Here is a 13,591-nt window from a genome sequence, read left to right on the forward strand (position 1 = left end):
CCCTCTTCAAAGGGGGGGATACTCTTGACCCAAACTGCTACAGACCTATATCTATCCTACCGTGCCTTTCTAAGGTCTTCGAAAGCCAAGTCAACAAACAGATTACCGACCATTTCGAATCTCACCATACCTTCTCTGCTATGCAATCTGGTTTCAGAGCTGGTCATGGGTGCACCTCAGCCACGCTCAAGGCCCTAAACGATATCTTAACCGCCATCGATAAGAAACATTACTGTGCAGCCGTATTCATTGATCTGGCCAAGGCTTTCGACTCTGTCAATCACCACATCCTCATCGGCAGACTCGACAGCCTTGGTTTCTCAAATGATTGCCTCGCCTGGTTCACCAACTACTTCTCTGATAGAGTTCAGTGTGTCAAATCGGAGGGTCTGCTGTCCGGACCTCTGGCAGTCTCTATGGGGGTGCCACAGGGTTCAATTCTTGGACCGACTCTCTTCTCTGTATACATCAATGAGGTCGCTCTTGCTGCTGGTGAGTCTCTGATCCACCTCTACGCAGACGACACCATTCTGTATACTTCCGGCCCTTCTTTGGACACTGTGTTAACAACCCTCCAGGCAAGCTTCAATGCCATACAACTCTCCTTCCGTGGCCTCCAATTGCTCTTAAATACAAGTAAATCTAAATGCATGCTCTTCAACCGATCGCTACCTGCACCTACCCGCCTGTCCAACATCACTACTCTGGACGGCTCTGACTTAGAATACGTGGACAACTACAAATACTTAGGTGTCTGGTTAGACTGTAAACTCTCCTTCCAGACCCATATCAAACATCTCCAATCCAAAGTTAAATCTAGAATTGGCTTCCTATTTCGCAACAAAGCATCCTTCACTCATGCTGCCAAACATACCCTTGTAAAACTGACCATCCTACCAATCCTCGACTTTGGCGATGTCATTTACAAAATAGCCTCCAATACCCTACTCAACAAATTGGATGCAGTCTATCACAGTGCAATCCGTTTTGTCACCAAAGCCCCATATACTACCCACCATTGCGACCTGTACGCTCTCGTTGGCTGGCCCTCGCTTCATACTCGTCGCCAAACCCACTGGCTCCATGTCATCTACAAGACCCTGCTAGGCAAAGTCCCCCCTTATCTCAGCTCGCTGGTCACCATAGCATCTCCCACCTGTGGCACACGCTCCAGCAGGTATATCTCTCTAGTCACCCCCAGAACCAATTCTTTCTTTGGCCGCCTCTCCTTCCAGTTCTCTGCTGCCAATGACTGGAACGAACTACAAAAATCTCTGAAACTGGAAACACTTATCTCCCTCCCTAGCTTTAAGCACCAACTGTCAGAGCAGCTCACAGATTACTGCACCTGTACATAGCCCACCTATAATTTAGCCCAAACAACTACCTCTTTCCCAACTGTATTTAATTTTATTTATTTATATATTTTGCTCCTTTGCACCCCATTATTTTTATTTCTATTTTGCACATTCTTCCATTGCAAAACTACCATTCCAGTGTTTTACTTGCTATATTGTATTTACTTTGCCACCATGGCCTTTTTGCCTTTACCTCCCTTCCCACCTCATTTGCTCACATTGTATATAGACTTGTTTATACTGTATTATTGACTGTATGTCTGTTTTACTCCATGTGTAACTCTGTGTCGTTGTATCTTTCGAACTGCTTTGCTTTATCTTGGCCAGGTCGCAATTGTAAATGAGAACTTGTTCTCAACTTGCCTACCTGGTTAAATAAAGGTAAAATAAATAAATAAAATAGTGTTTTTTCTTAATCCATCATTTTATTCAGATTGCTTGAAAGCTGCAGCTCCGGCCGGCTAGTCACTGTGCAAAGTTTGTGGAAAACAATTATCTCTTACAGCTTCTCAAATCACATCCCTCTCTTAACAAAAACACTTATCATTGTTCATATTACATGCACAACGCATAGTATGGAAACGTATATGTAGTGGGTATACTATCCAAGTTAAAGTATTTCCTTTGACATTTTTTCATGAAATCACAAAATAACAAACTTACATTAGTAAGTCTGACCATTCCCTATGATCTATGTTAGAAATGTTGTTCCAGTATTTGCATTTGAACGCTTCAGAGTTTCAGCTGGAAGAAGTATTGAAAAAGTACATTCCTTTGGTGAATCTTGAGAGTGCAGACCAGATTTACAACAGAGCGTAAGTTGGTCCTCATGAGAGCCAGTTTCATCATAGCGCTTGATGGTTTTTGCGACTGCACTTGAAGAAGCTTTCAAAGTTCTTGTAATTTTCTGGATTGGCTGACCGTCATGTCTTAAAATAATGGACTGTCGTTTCTCTTTGCTTATTTGAGCTGTTCTTTCGATAATATGGACTTTTACCAAAAAGGGCTATCTTCTGTATACCCCTCTACCTTGTCATAACACAACTGACTGGCTCAAACACATTAAGAAGGAAAGAATGTGGAATTTAACTGAATTTGAATTGTTTGTTGAACACTTATCGACAAGTGTCCCAGGAGCCTAGCTTCACCCTCTCCTCAAGCTAGGTCACTTAAAGCTATTTGTGATGATCTGGGGTATGCTGATGTCTGGAGAACCTTTCATCCCTCCAACAGAGTTCACCTTTTTCTCTGCACCTCATGGATGTCAGACTAGAATAGATTACTTTTTTATGCCCAGGATGTCTTTGCAGTCTGTTTTATCTGCTATAATATAGGAAGCATAGTCATATCTGATCATGCTGAGGTGATGCTGAGATGGATTGTGCAGCCAATCCATCATGATATTGGAGATGGAATACAACCATTCTTAAAGACCATACACCTACATCATTCAAGGCATTTTTTTTACCAACTCTCAATCAACAGACAACACCTTGCTCCTTTGGGAAATGTGTAAAGCGTACACCAGGGTTCTGATTGTCATACACAGCCACTAAGAGGTGGAAAAAAACATGCAAAGCAAAAAAAGTGAAAGGGTGAATTGGCAACTAAAGAGAAGGACTACATTCAAATTCCCACTCCTGCCCTTATAAAGCAAATATCAGTCCTTAGATCAATGATGGACTCTCTCCTAACACAGGACGCTGAAAAGAAAATGAGATTTGTCAGGCAAAAGCTTTATGAACATGGCAATAAAACAGGAAAATAGTTGGTGTACCTAGCTAAAAAAGAGAGCAGAAAGTCAATTGCTACTATAACTGATTCGGATGGCAACCATTTATATGAACATAAATGGATAAATTAGTCATTTTAGAAATTCTATGCAAATCTTTATGCCTCAGAACTGACAAATGATGCACCCAAACTGATAGGACTTATTTACTAAGATTGAGCTCCAAACTATTTCCGAAGAACAGAGGTCTCTCCTTAATGCCCCTATTACAGAGGAAGAGATAATGTTTGCAATTGAGAATCTGCAAAATGGTAGGGCCCCAGGGACCAGATGGGTTTAGTAGTGTGTTCTATAAGGAGTTCCATGGACTGATAATTGAGCCATTGCTTGATATGTTTAACCACATTTTCAGATGACCGCCTCCCTCAAACGCTGAGGGAAGCTAACATATCACTTATTCTCAAAAAGGGAAAATGCCCAGAGTCTTGTTCCTTGTACAAACCTATTGCTCTTCTGAACGTGGATAGAAAATTGCCTTCTAAAATCCCAGCCACATGACTAGAGGACTTATTGCCATTAATTGTGAAAGGGGACTAAACTGGCTTCATTAAGGGCCGTAACTCGTGTAATAATGTCAGGTGGTTTCTTAATGTTATTCAAGTCTACCAACGAAGTGCTGTGGATGGTCTTGTGCTCTCCCTAGATGCTGAAAAAGCATTTGACAGTGTGGAGTGGTCCTGCCTATTCTTTGTTCAAACTAAAATTGGTCGAGGTGACAACTTTATAAAATGGGTTAAGGTTCTAAATGATGATCATCAGGCAGCTGTCCTTACTAATGGGCTAAGGTCAAATGGCTTCACCACACACAGAGGTACTAGACAGTGCTGTCCTTTGTCCCCTGTCCTATTTGTGCTCTTTAAATCAAAAATAACAAATCTTTATTTAACTAGGCAAGTCAGTTAAGAACAAATTCTTATTTTCAATGACAGCCTAGGAACAGTGGGTTAACTGCCTTTTTCAGGGGCAGAACAACATATTTCTACCTTGTCAGCTCGGAGATTTGATCTTGCAACCTTCCGGTTACAAGTCCAACAATCTAACCACTAGGCTACCTGCTATTATAGAACCACTGGACCCAGTCAATCTGAGTAACACCTGCTATACAGTGTCTGCTTGGTGATGTTCATCATAAAATAAGCTTGCTAATGATGTTTTGATATTCATCTCCAGCCCAGAGACTTCCATTACATATCTTGTTAATAGGCTACAAGAATAATTTAACTAAATCAGAGGCTATGCCACTTGGTAGTCTTCACTTTGTACCTTTCCCCCCTTTCCTTTTAAATGGCCTCCCTCAGGTTTTACATATCAGGGTATATTCATAACTCCTAAGTTCCAGCAAATGTACAAAGCCAATTTTGTTCCCTTATTTGATACAATAAGACAGGATCTGGAGCGCTGGAACTCTCTTCTGATTTCATGATTGGGTAGAATATCCCTCTTGAAAAGGAACATTTTACCTAGACTACTTCACCCAATCCAAATGATCCCAATCTTTCTTTCCAACAAGGTAATAAACATATTTAAATGGCTGGTTAAGTTCCTTCATATGGAGAAAATGCAAGCCAAGACTTAAGATGTAAATATTGCAGCTACCAGGCTTGATCTGCCCAATATTAGGCTTAATCAGTGGTGTGCCCGCCTATGTTATATTTCTGACTGGATCCCAAATGATGATGACTATTTGGTTAGATATTGAGACTTCTTTTTCAAAATACCCCTTGCAGGATCTTTTATTTTTCCAAAGCTTCAAGTCAGCAAAAGTTCACTGCAATAATCCCATTACACTTAACACAAAGCAAGGAGATCAGTTCAACATTTTTGGGGGAAGGTCCAAACTAACCTTTGCTCTTACCTCGATTCTTAACCACCCAGATTTTGTACCAGGATTGCTGGATGCTGGCTTTAACATTTTGGCTCAACAGGTTATTCTGTTACGATGTCGCCGAAGAACCATCTACTAGCCCCGGCCCGCTAGCTTTTCTGAATGCTGTGTCACCTGCTTGACTAGCGTAGTAGTGACTACCGAACAACACCCTGACTCACAGATTGCTGCTCTTTTGACACTATGATCACCTGGCTACACCACTGATGCCCCCTGGACTGTTTCAATAACACAGTACCTAATTTTGTGTACCTGTTGGCCACAGCCTCGAACTCAGGTACTGTATGTACCTAACTAACCCACTCTGCCCATTCATCGCCATTTACCCGCTGTTGTCTTAGCTCTCCTGATCAACACCTGCGTTTAATTTATGCCTCTAATGTCAATATGCATTGTCTACTGCTGTCTTGGCTAGTTCTTACAGTTTTATTTCACTGTAGAGCCCTCAGTCCCACTCAAAATGCCTTAGATAGCTCTTTTGTCCCACCCCACACACAATGCGGAGACCTTACCTGGCTTAACTTGTGCCTCTAGAGATGAAACCTCTCTCATCGTCACTCAATGCCTAGGTTTACCTCCACTGTACTCACATCCTACCATACCCTTGTCTGTACATTATGCCTGTAATCTATTCTACCACGCCCAGAAATCTGCTCCTTTTACTCTGGATGCCTGGTTATTCTTTAAAAGTGCTTTCCTCGCCATCTTAAATAAGCATGCCCCATTCAAAAAAAATTGAACTATGAACAGATATAGCCCTTGGTTCACTCCAGACTTGACTGCCCTTCACCTGCACAAAAACATCCTGCGGCGTACTGCATTAGCATCGAATAGCCCCCACGACATGCAACTTTTCAGGGAAGTTAGGAACAAATATACACAGGCAGTTAGGAAAGCAAAGACTAACTTTTTCAAACAGAAATTTGCATCCTGTAGCACAAACTCCAAAAAGTTCTGGGACACTGTAAAGTCCATGGAGAATAAGAGCAACTCCTGCTAAAGCAGTGAATAAAACACACTTAGGGAGGAGGCTTTTTGAAACCAAGGCTTTTACAGTTACAGAAGTCAACAATTGAGAACGCCTGGGGAATAGGAGTGGTGCTGGGGGCTGCAGGGAATGGGTTAACCTCTACATCACCAGAGGAGGAGTAGGATAAGGGTACGGCTAAAGGCTATAAGAACTAGTCGTCTAGTGCGTTCGGAACACAGTGTACAAGGAGCAGATTTCTGGGTGTGGAAGAATAGATTGAAGGCATAATGTACAGACAAGGGTATGGTAGGATGTGAGTACAGTGGAGGTAAACCTAGGCATTGAGTCACGATGAGAGAGGTTTCGTCTCTAGAGGCACCAGTTAAGCCAGGTGAGGTCACCGCATGTGTGGGGGGTGGAACAAAAGGGCTATTTAAGGCATATTGGGCAGGGCTGGGGGCTCTACAGTGAAATAAGACAATCCCGAACCAAAACAGGCATATTGACATTAGGGAGAGGCATGTGTAGCCGAGTGATCACAGGGTACAATGAGTAGCAATAGGTTAATCGGGGAGCCGTTCAGTTGTCGCTACTATGCTAGGCGAGCTACTATCACTACCGCTCTGAGACCAAGGACTGTCGCCTTGCAGATTTGATCATCTGTCCACCAAAGCCTTTAACGGGGACACGACTGTCAGAATTGGAGGCTGTTTTACTAGCTTCTTGAAGATTACAACTAGCTAACTGGTAAATTAGACTTTTCCCCAAAGCTCATTGGCAAGACTGCCAATACATACTCACCTCGCACAAAAGGCTTGAAATGCTTCAGGTTGGTTATTACTATGTGGCAGTGTTCTCTCTCCTTTTCAGAAAGGTCCATCGCTAAGTTTTTCTCCCAAGTTTTAGTTAGCTAGGCAGGTAGCCTAACTTTAGCTTGGCTTGTTTACTTCTCTAGTGGGGTCATCACAAATTTACGAGGAAGCATGTGCCTGCAAATAGTATGCATATGACAACCAATCATAAAGTCATTCATTAAAATCACACTTTAACCAACACACATCTATTTTTGTGACGACCTGGACCGACCGCTTGGTTTTGAAGTATTGAAACCAAACCATATGGATTTGAATGAAAAGTATTTGAATAAACATGAAAAGGTGAATGTAAGAAGCATAATTTGAAATAGGCTACATCATATTAAACAGCATAAACACACTCTAAACAGATCAGTAACCAGACAGGGAGCGTGAGGAACAAAAATAAATGATTTAAGCTATATTATTTCAAGGCTATAAGCTACATTGTGACGCATGTCCGAGTGCTACACAATTGGCTGGTAGGAACATGAAGCGCTCAGTGTTTAAACAACATTTTGTTGTATTAAATCATTATAGTCTATAAATTGCAAATATAAGCTGTAATTTACAAATTAAGTGAAAAATGATTTACTGGTGCCTTTAAATTTAAAAAAATGAAACACAAGTTTGGCCGGTCTGTGGCTTCAAGCTCATGCAATGGTGCCTGGAGAGCAGGCCAGCAGTGGAGAATACCCTCTCCACACTTGCAGAGCCACTGGGGATGCTAAACACTATTTTGGCCACTCTAGGCAGAGATACAGTTTTTTGTTGTTGTTTTCTACAGGTAGGCCTAAAGGTTATTAGGCAAAATAACCCAATCAAAACGTAAAACTATTTGAATGTGGGAATATACCAGGCGTATTGGGCCAAACTCAATTATGACCTATTGTAAAGATAATGCAACAAAAATGAGCTAAACATTTAAGAGATCAGATTTTTTTGTTTAGAAATACTTTGCTATAATGACACACTTAGTTATCTACGCAACTCATTCCTTTCTTTTATCATGTGCACATAGTAAGTACAACATCATGCTTTAGGGTACGCGTCTTTTCAGATTCCACAATGACTATTTAGTTATGGACACTACATCACCGCACTCCCTCTTTTGCTCTTGTTCCTGTGTGTTTATCAGTTTCTTTGAAAATGTAAACATTTTGCTAACTCCATGACAGTAGCTAAAGCAGCACACAAGTACACTACAATGCATGCTGGGCCAGGCATGCCCTGAGCTGGTGAATTTAAAACATTTTTATTTATTTAACTATAAGTCAGTTAAGAACAAATTCCTATTTACAATGACGGCCCACAGTGGGTTATCTGCCTTGTTCAGGGGCAGAATGACAAATTCTTACCTTGTCAGCTCGGTGATTCTATCCAACAACCATTTGTTTAATAGTCCAATGCTCTAACCACTAGGCTACCTGCTTCCCCGTGAAGCGAGCGCTACTGCAGTGAAATTGGAATGGGCGAGAAGGCCGACGGTCCAGCCTTTGGGGATATCGCTCAAATTGAGCATAATGAGCGTCTCCTCACAAATGTATTTTATTTATTTAACTACGCAAGTCATTTAAGAACAAATTCGTATTTACAATGCCAGCCTACACCGTCATTGTCACATACTCTGGTTGGGGAATGCTGCCAGCATGGCCGTTGCCTTTAAAACACATAACTCATTGCTTCAAGCCACACCCACCAAACAGGAGCAAACGTACGTCAAAGTCTGTTCAATAACGTACATTAACGTTTTTGGGAAGTGTTTAGTTCAGTACAAACCTTTCCGCAATGTAGCAAATGCGAACTGAGCGCACCTCAGAACAGTGAGTCACAGTCAATGCTGTATATATAAATCATTGGTCACAGCTCGCCGTGTATATACATGGTTTGCGCATCAGCCAAACTGTATCCGTGCAACGAAACAATGTTAGCTCGCTAGATCAGAATGGTTCGTGCGAGGCTAGATGTGCGTACGCATGGTCTAAAGTTTGCGGGGAGCTGAGTACATCTTTTTTTTTTTTTTATAAATGCCAACTTTTGGCACACACACATTTTGGGGTGTATGTTGTAAGTATGCACGGTTTATAAAATAGGCCCCTGGGGTGTAATCATTAGTCCAAACTAAAACAAGTTTCTAATGGAAAAATTCCGGTAGATCCCTCGCCGTTTCATTCCGTTTGCTTCTGGGTTAAGAAACATTTTGCAACAGAATCGGTGTACTGAATACAGTCATTGTTAATGTGTCAAGTCATTGAGATACCAGTACCTGGTATTTTATTAGGATCCCCGTTAGCTGTTGCGAAAGCAGCAGCTACTCTTTCTGGGGTCCACAAAACATGAAATAATACAAAACATTAATATACAAGAACAGCTCAAGGACAGAACTACATAAATTTTAAAAAGGCACATGTAGCCTACATATCAATAGACACACAAACTATCTAGGTTTAAACGGGAGAGGCGTTGTGCTCTTCTCCTGCCCCCAATGAAATATCAACCTATCCGGAGCATTGGAAACTGCAAGGCTGGTGAATGTAAAAATACTTACTGGAGTATAAGTATAGAAGTAGTTGTCCTGTATTTCATAAAATAATAAGAGTTGGCTACACCATAAACAGTTTTCCATTCATACGTGTCTGGTAAATTTCCACAGTAGATTTGCCATGGTAAACGAGGAAATACTTTATTCGGGTTGTTCGGAATGATTGTCAAACAGATAAATCGCCTGTAGTCTGCTCATAAAGTATGACTTAGATCTTTTGATGATAATACCAACCAGAGGACGAAATAGTCTGGAAAAATGTTGCTGCAATCAAGACGAAAAGATAACCTCAACATCCACATTAGAGAGTGGTAAATTGCTGGCAAATGTTGGTGGCAAACGAGATCAACTGTGCAGGAGATTTTAGAGCATATTGATGGTTTAAGAGATCAGCTGGTGATAATCTGGTGGCTTTCGATGGTTACAATTGGCCCTGTATCTCCTTGGACACCAGAGGCTCATCCCAGCCTACAACAAGTTAATTCACCTACAAGAAAACACCTAATGCTTAGGTTTAAATGTTAAATGTGTTTGTTACCTGTCAGGTATTTTTTTTTTTTTTTTCACCTTTATTTAACCAGGTAGGCTAGTTGAGAACAAGTTCTCATTTGCAACTGCGACCTGGCCAAGATAAAGCATAGCAGTGTGAGCAGACAACAAAAAGTTACACATGGAGTAAACAATTAACAAGTCAATAACACAGTAGAAACCAAAGGGGGAGTCTATATACAATGTGTGCAAAAGGCATGAGGAGGTAGGCAAATAATTACAATTTTGCAGATTAACACTGGAGTGATGAATGATCAGATGGTCATGTACAGGTAGAGATATTGGTGTGCAAAAGAGCAGAAAAGTAAATAAATAAAAACAGTATGGGGATGAGGTAGGTGAGAAAGGGTGGGCTATTTACCAATAGACTATGTACAGCTGCAGCGATCGGTTTGCCGCTCAGATAGCTGATGTTTGAAGTTGGTGAGGGAGATAAAATTCTCCAACTTCAGCGATTTTTGCAATTCGTTCCAGTCACAGGCAGCAGAGTACTGGAACGAAAGGCGGCCAAATGAGGTGTTGGCTTTAGGGATGATCAGTGAGATACACCTGCTGGAGCGCGTGCTACAGATGGGTGTTGCCATCGTGACCAGTGAGCTGAGATAAGGCGGAGCTTTACCTAGCATGGACTTGTAGATGACCTGGAGCCAGTGGGTCTGGCGACGAATATGTAGCGAGGGCCAGCCGACTAGAGCATACAAGTCGCACTGGTGGGTGGTATAAGGTGCTTTAGTGACGAAACGGATGGCACTGTGTTAGACTGCATCCAGTTTGCTGAGTAGAGTGTTGGAAGCCATTTTGTAGATGACATCGCCGAAGTCGAGGATCGGTAGGATAGTCAGTTTTACTAGGGTAAGCTTGGCGGCGTGAGTGAAGGAGGCTTTGTTGCGGAATAGAAAGCCGACTCTTGATTTGATTTTCGATTGGAGATGTTTGATATGAGTCTGGAAGGAGAGTTTGCAGTCTAGCCAGACACCTAGGTACTTATAGACGTCCACATATTCTAGGTCGGAACCATCCAGGGTGGTGATGCTAGTCGGGCATGCGGGTGCAGGCAGCGACCGGTTGAAAAGCATGCATTTGGTTTTACTAGCGTTTAAGAGCAGTTGGTGGCCACGGAAGGAGTGTTGTATGGCATTGAAGCTTGTTTGGAGGTTAGATAGCACAGTGTCCAAAGACGGGCCGAAGGTATATAGAATGGTGTCGTCTGCGTAGAGGTGGATCAGGGAATCGCCCGCAGCAAGAGCAACATCATTGATATACACAGAGAAAAGAGTCGGCCCGAGAATTGAACCCTGTGGCACCCCCATAGACACTGCCAGAGGACCAGACAGCATGCCCTCCGATTTGACGCACTGAACTCTGTCTGCAAAGTAATTGGTGAACCAGGCAAGGCAGTCATCCGAAAAACCGAGGCTCCTGAGTCTGCCGATAAGAATATGGTGATTGACAGAGTCGAAAGCCTTGGCAAGGTCGATGAAGACGGCTGCACAGTACTGTCTTTTATCGATGGCGGTTATGATATCGTTGAGTACCTTGAGTGTGGCTGAGGTGTACCCGTGACCGGCTCGGAAACCAGATTGCACAGCGGAGAAGGTGCGGTGGGATTCGAGATGGTCAGTGACCTGTTTGTTGACTTGGCTTTCGAAGACCTTAGATAGGCAGGGCAGGATGGATATAGGTCTGTAACAGTTTGGGTCCAGGGTGTCTCCCCCTTTGAAGAGGGGGATGACTGCGGCAGCTTTCCAATCCTTGGGGATCTCAGACGATATGAAAGAGAGGTTGAACAGGCTGGTAATAGGGGTTGCGACAATGGTGGCAGATAGTTTCAGAAATAGAGGGTCCAGATTGTCAAGCCCAGCTCATTTGTACGGGTCCAGGTTTTGCAGCTCTTTCAGAACATCTGCTATCTGGATTTGGTTAAAGGAGAACCTGGAGAGGCTTGGGCGAGGAGCTGCGGGGGGGGGCGGAGCTGTTGGCCGAGGTTGAAGTAGCCAGGCGGAAGGCATGGCCAGCCGTTGAGAAATGCTTATTGAAGTTTTCGATAATCATGGATTTATCAGTGGTGACCGTGTTACCTAGCCTCAGTGCAGTGGGCAGCTGGGAGGAGGTGCTCTTGTTCTCCATGGACTTCACGGTGTCCCAGAACTTTTTGGAGTTGGAGCTACAGGATGCAAACTTCTGCCTGAAGAAGCTGGCCTTAGCTTTCCTGACTGACTGCGTGTATTGGTTCCGGACTTCCCTGAACAGTTGCATATCACGGGGACTATTCGATGCTATTGCAGTCCGCCACAGGATGTTTTTGTGCTGGTCGAGGGCAGTCAGGTCTGGGGTGAACCAAGGGCTGTATCTGTTCTTAGTTCTGCATTTTTTGAACGGAGCATGCTTATCTAAAATGGTGAGGAAGTTACTTTTAAAGAATGACCAGGCATCCTCAACTGACGGGATGAGGTCGATGTCCTTCCAGGATACCCGGGCCAGGTCGATTAGAAAGGCCTGCTCACAGAAGTGTTTTAGGGAGCGTTTGACAGTGATGAGGGGTGGTCGTTTGACTGCGGCTCCGTAGCGGATACAGGCAATGAGGCAGTGATCGCTGAGATCCTGGTTGAAGACAGCGGAGGTGTATTTGGAGGGCCAGTTGGTCAGGATGACGTCTATGAGGGTGCCCTTGTTTACAGAGTTAGGGTTGTACCTGGTGGGTTCCTTGATGATTTGTGTGAGATTGAGGGCATCTAGCTTAGATTGTAGGACTGGCGAGGTGTTAAGCATATCCCAGTTTAGGTCACCTAACAGAACAAACTCTGAAGCTAGATGGGGGGCGATCAATTCACAAATGGTGTCCAGGGCACAGCTGGGAGCTGAGGGGGGTTGGTAGCAGGCGACAACCGTGAGAGACTTATTTCTGGAGAGAGTAATTTTCAAAATTAGTAGTTCGAACTGTTTGGGTATGGACCTGGAAAGTATGACATTACTTTGCAGGCTCTCTCTGCAGTAAACTGCAACTCCGCCCCCTTTGGCAGTTCTATCTTGACGGAAGATGTTATAGTTGGGTATGGAAATCTCTGAATTGTTGGTGGCCTTCCTGAGCCAGGATTCAGACACAGCAAGGACATCAGGGTTAGCAGAGTGTGCTAAAGCAGTGAGTAAAACAAACTTAGGGAGGAGGCTTCTGATGTTGACATGCATGAAACCAAGGCTTTTTCGATCACAGAAGTCAACAAATGAGGGTGCCTGGGGACATGCAGGGCCTGGGTTTATCTCCACATCACCCGCGGAACAGAGAAGGAGTAGTATGAGGGTGCGGCTAAAGGCTATCAAAACTGGTCGCCTAGAGCGTTGGGGACAGAGAATAAGAGGAGCAGGTTTCTGGGCATGGTAGAATATATTCAGGGCATAATGCGCAGACAGGGGTATGGTGGGGTGCGGGTACAGCGGAGGTAAGCCCAGGCACTGGGTGATGATGAGGGAGGTTGTATCTCTGGACATGCTGGTAGTAATGGGTGAGGTCACCGCATGTGTGGGAGGTGGGGCAAAGGAGTTATCAGGGGCGTGAAGAGTGGAACTAGGGGCTCCATTGTGAACTAAAACAATGATAACTAACCTGAACAACAGTATACAAGGCATATTGACATTTGAGAGAG

Source organism: Oncorhynchus kisutch, linkage group LG5, assembly GCF_002021735.2.
Source record: "Oncorhynchus kisutch isolate 150728-3 linkage group LG5, Okis_V2, whole genome shotgun sequence".
NCBI classification, from domain to species: Eukaryota; Metazoa; Chordata; class Actinopteri; order Salmoniformes; family Salmonidae; genus Oncorhynchus; species Oncorhynchus kisutch.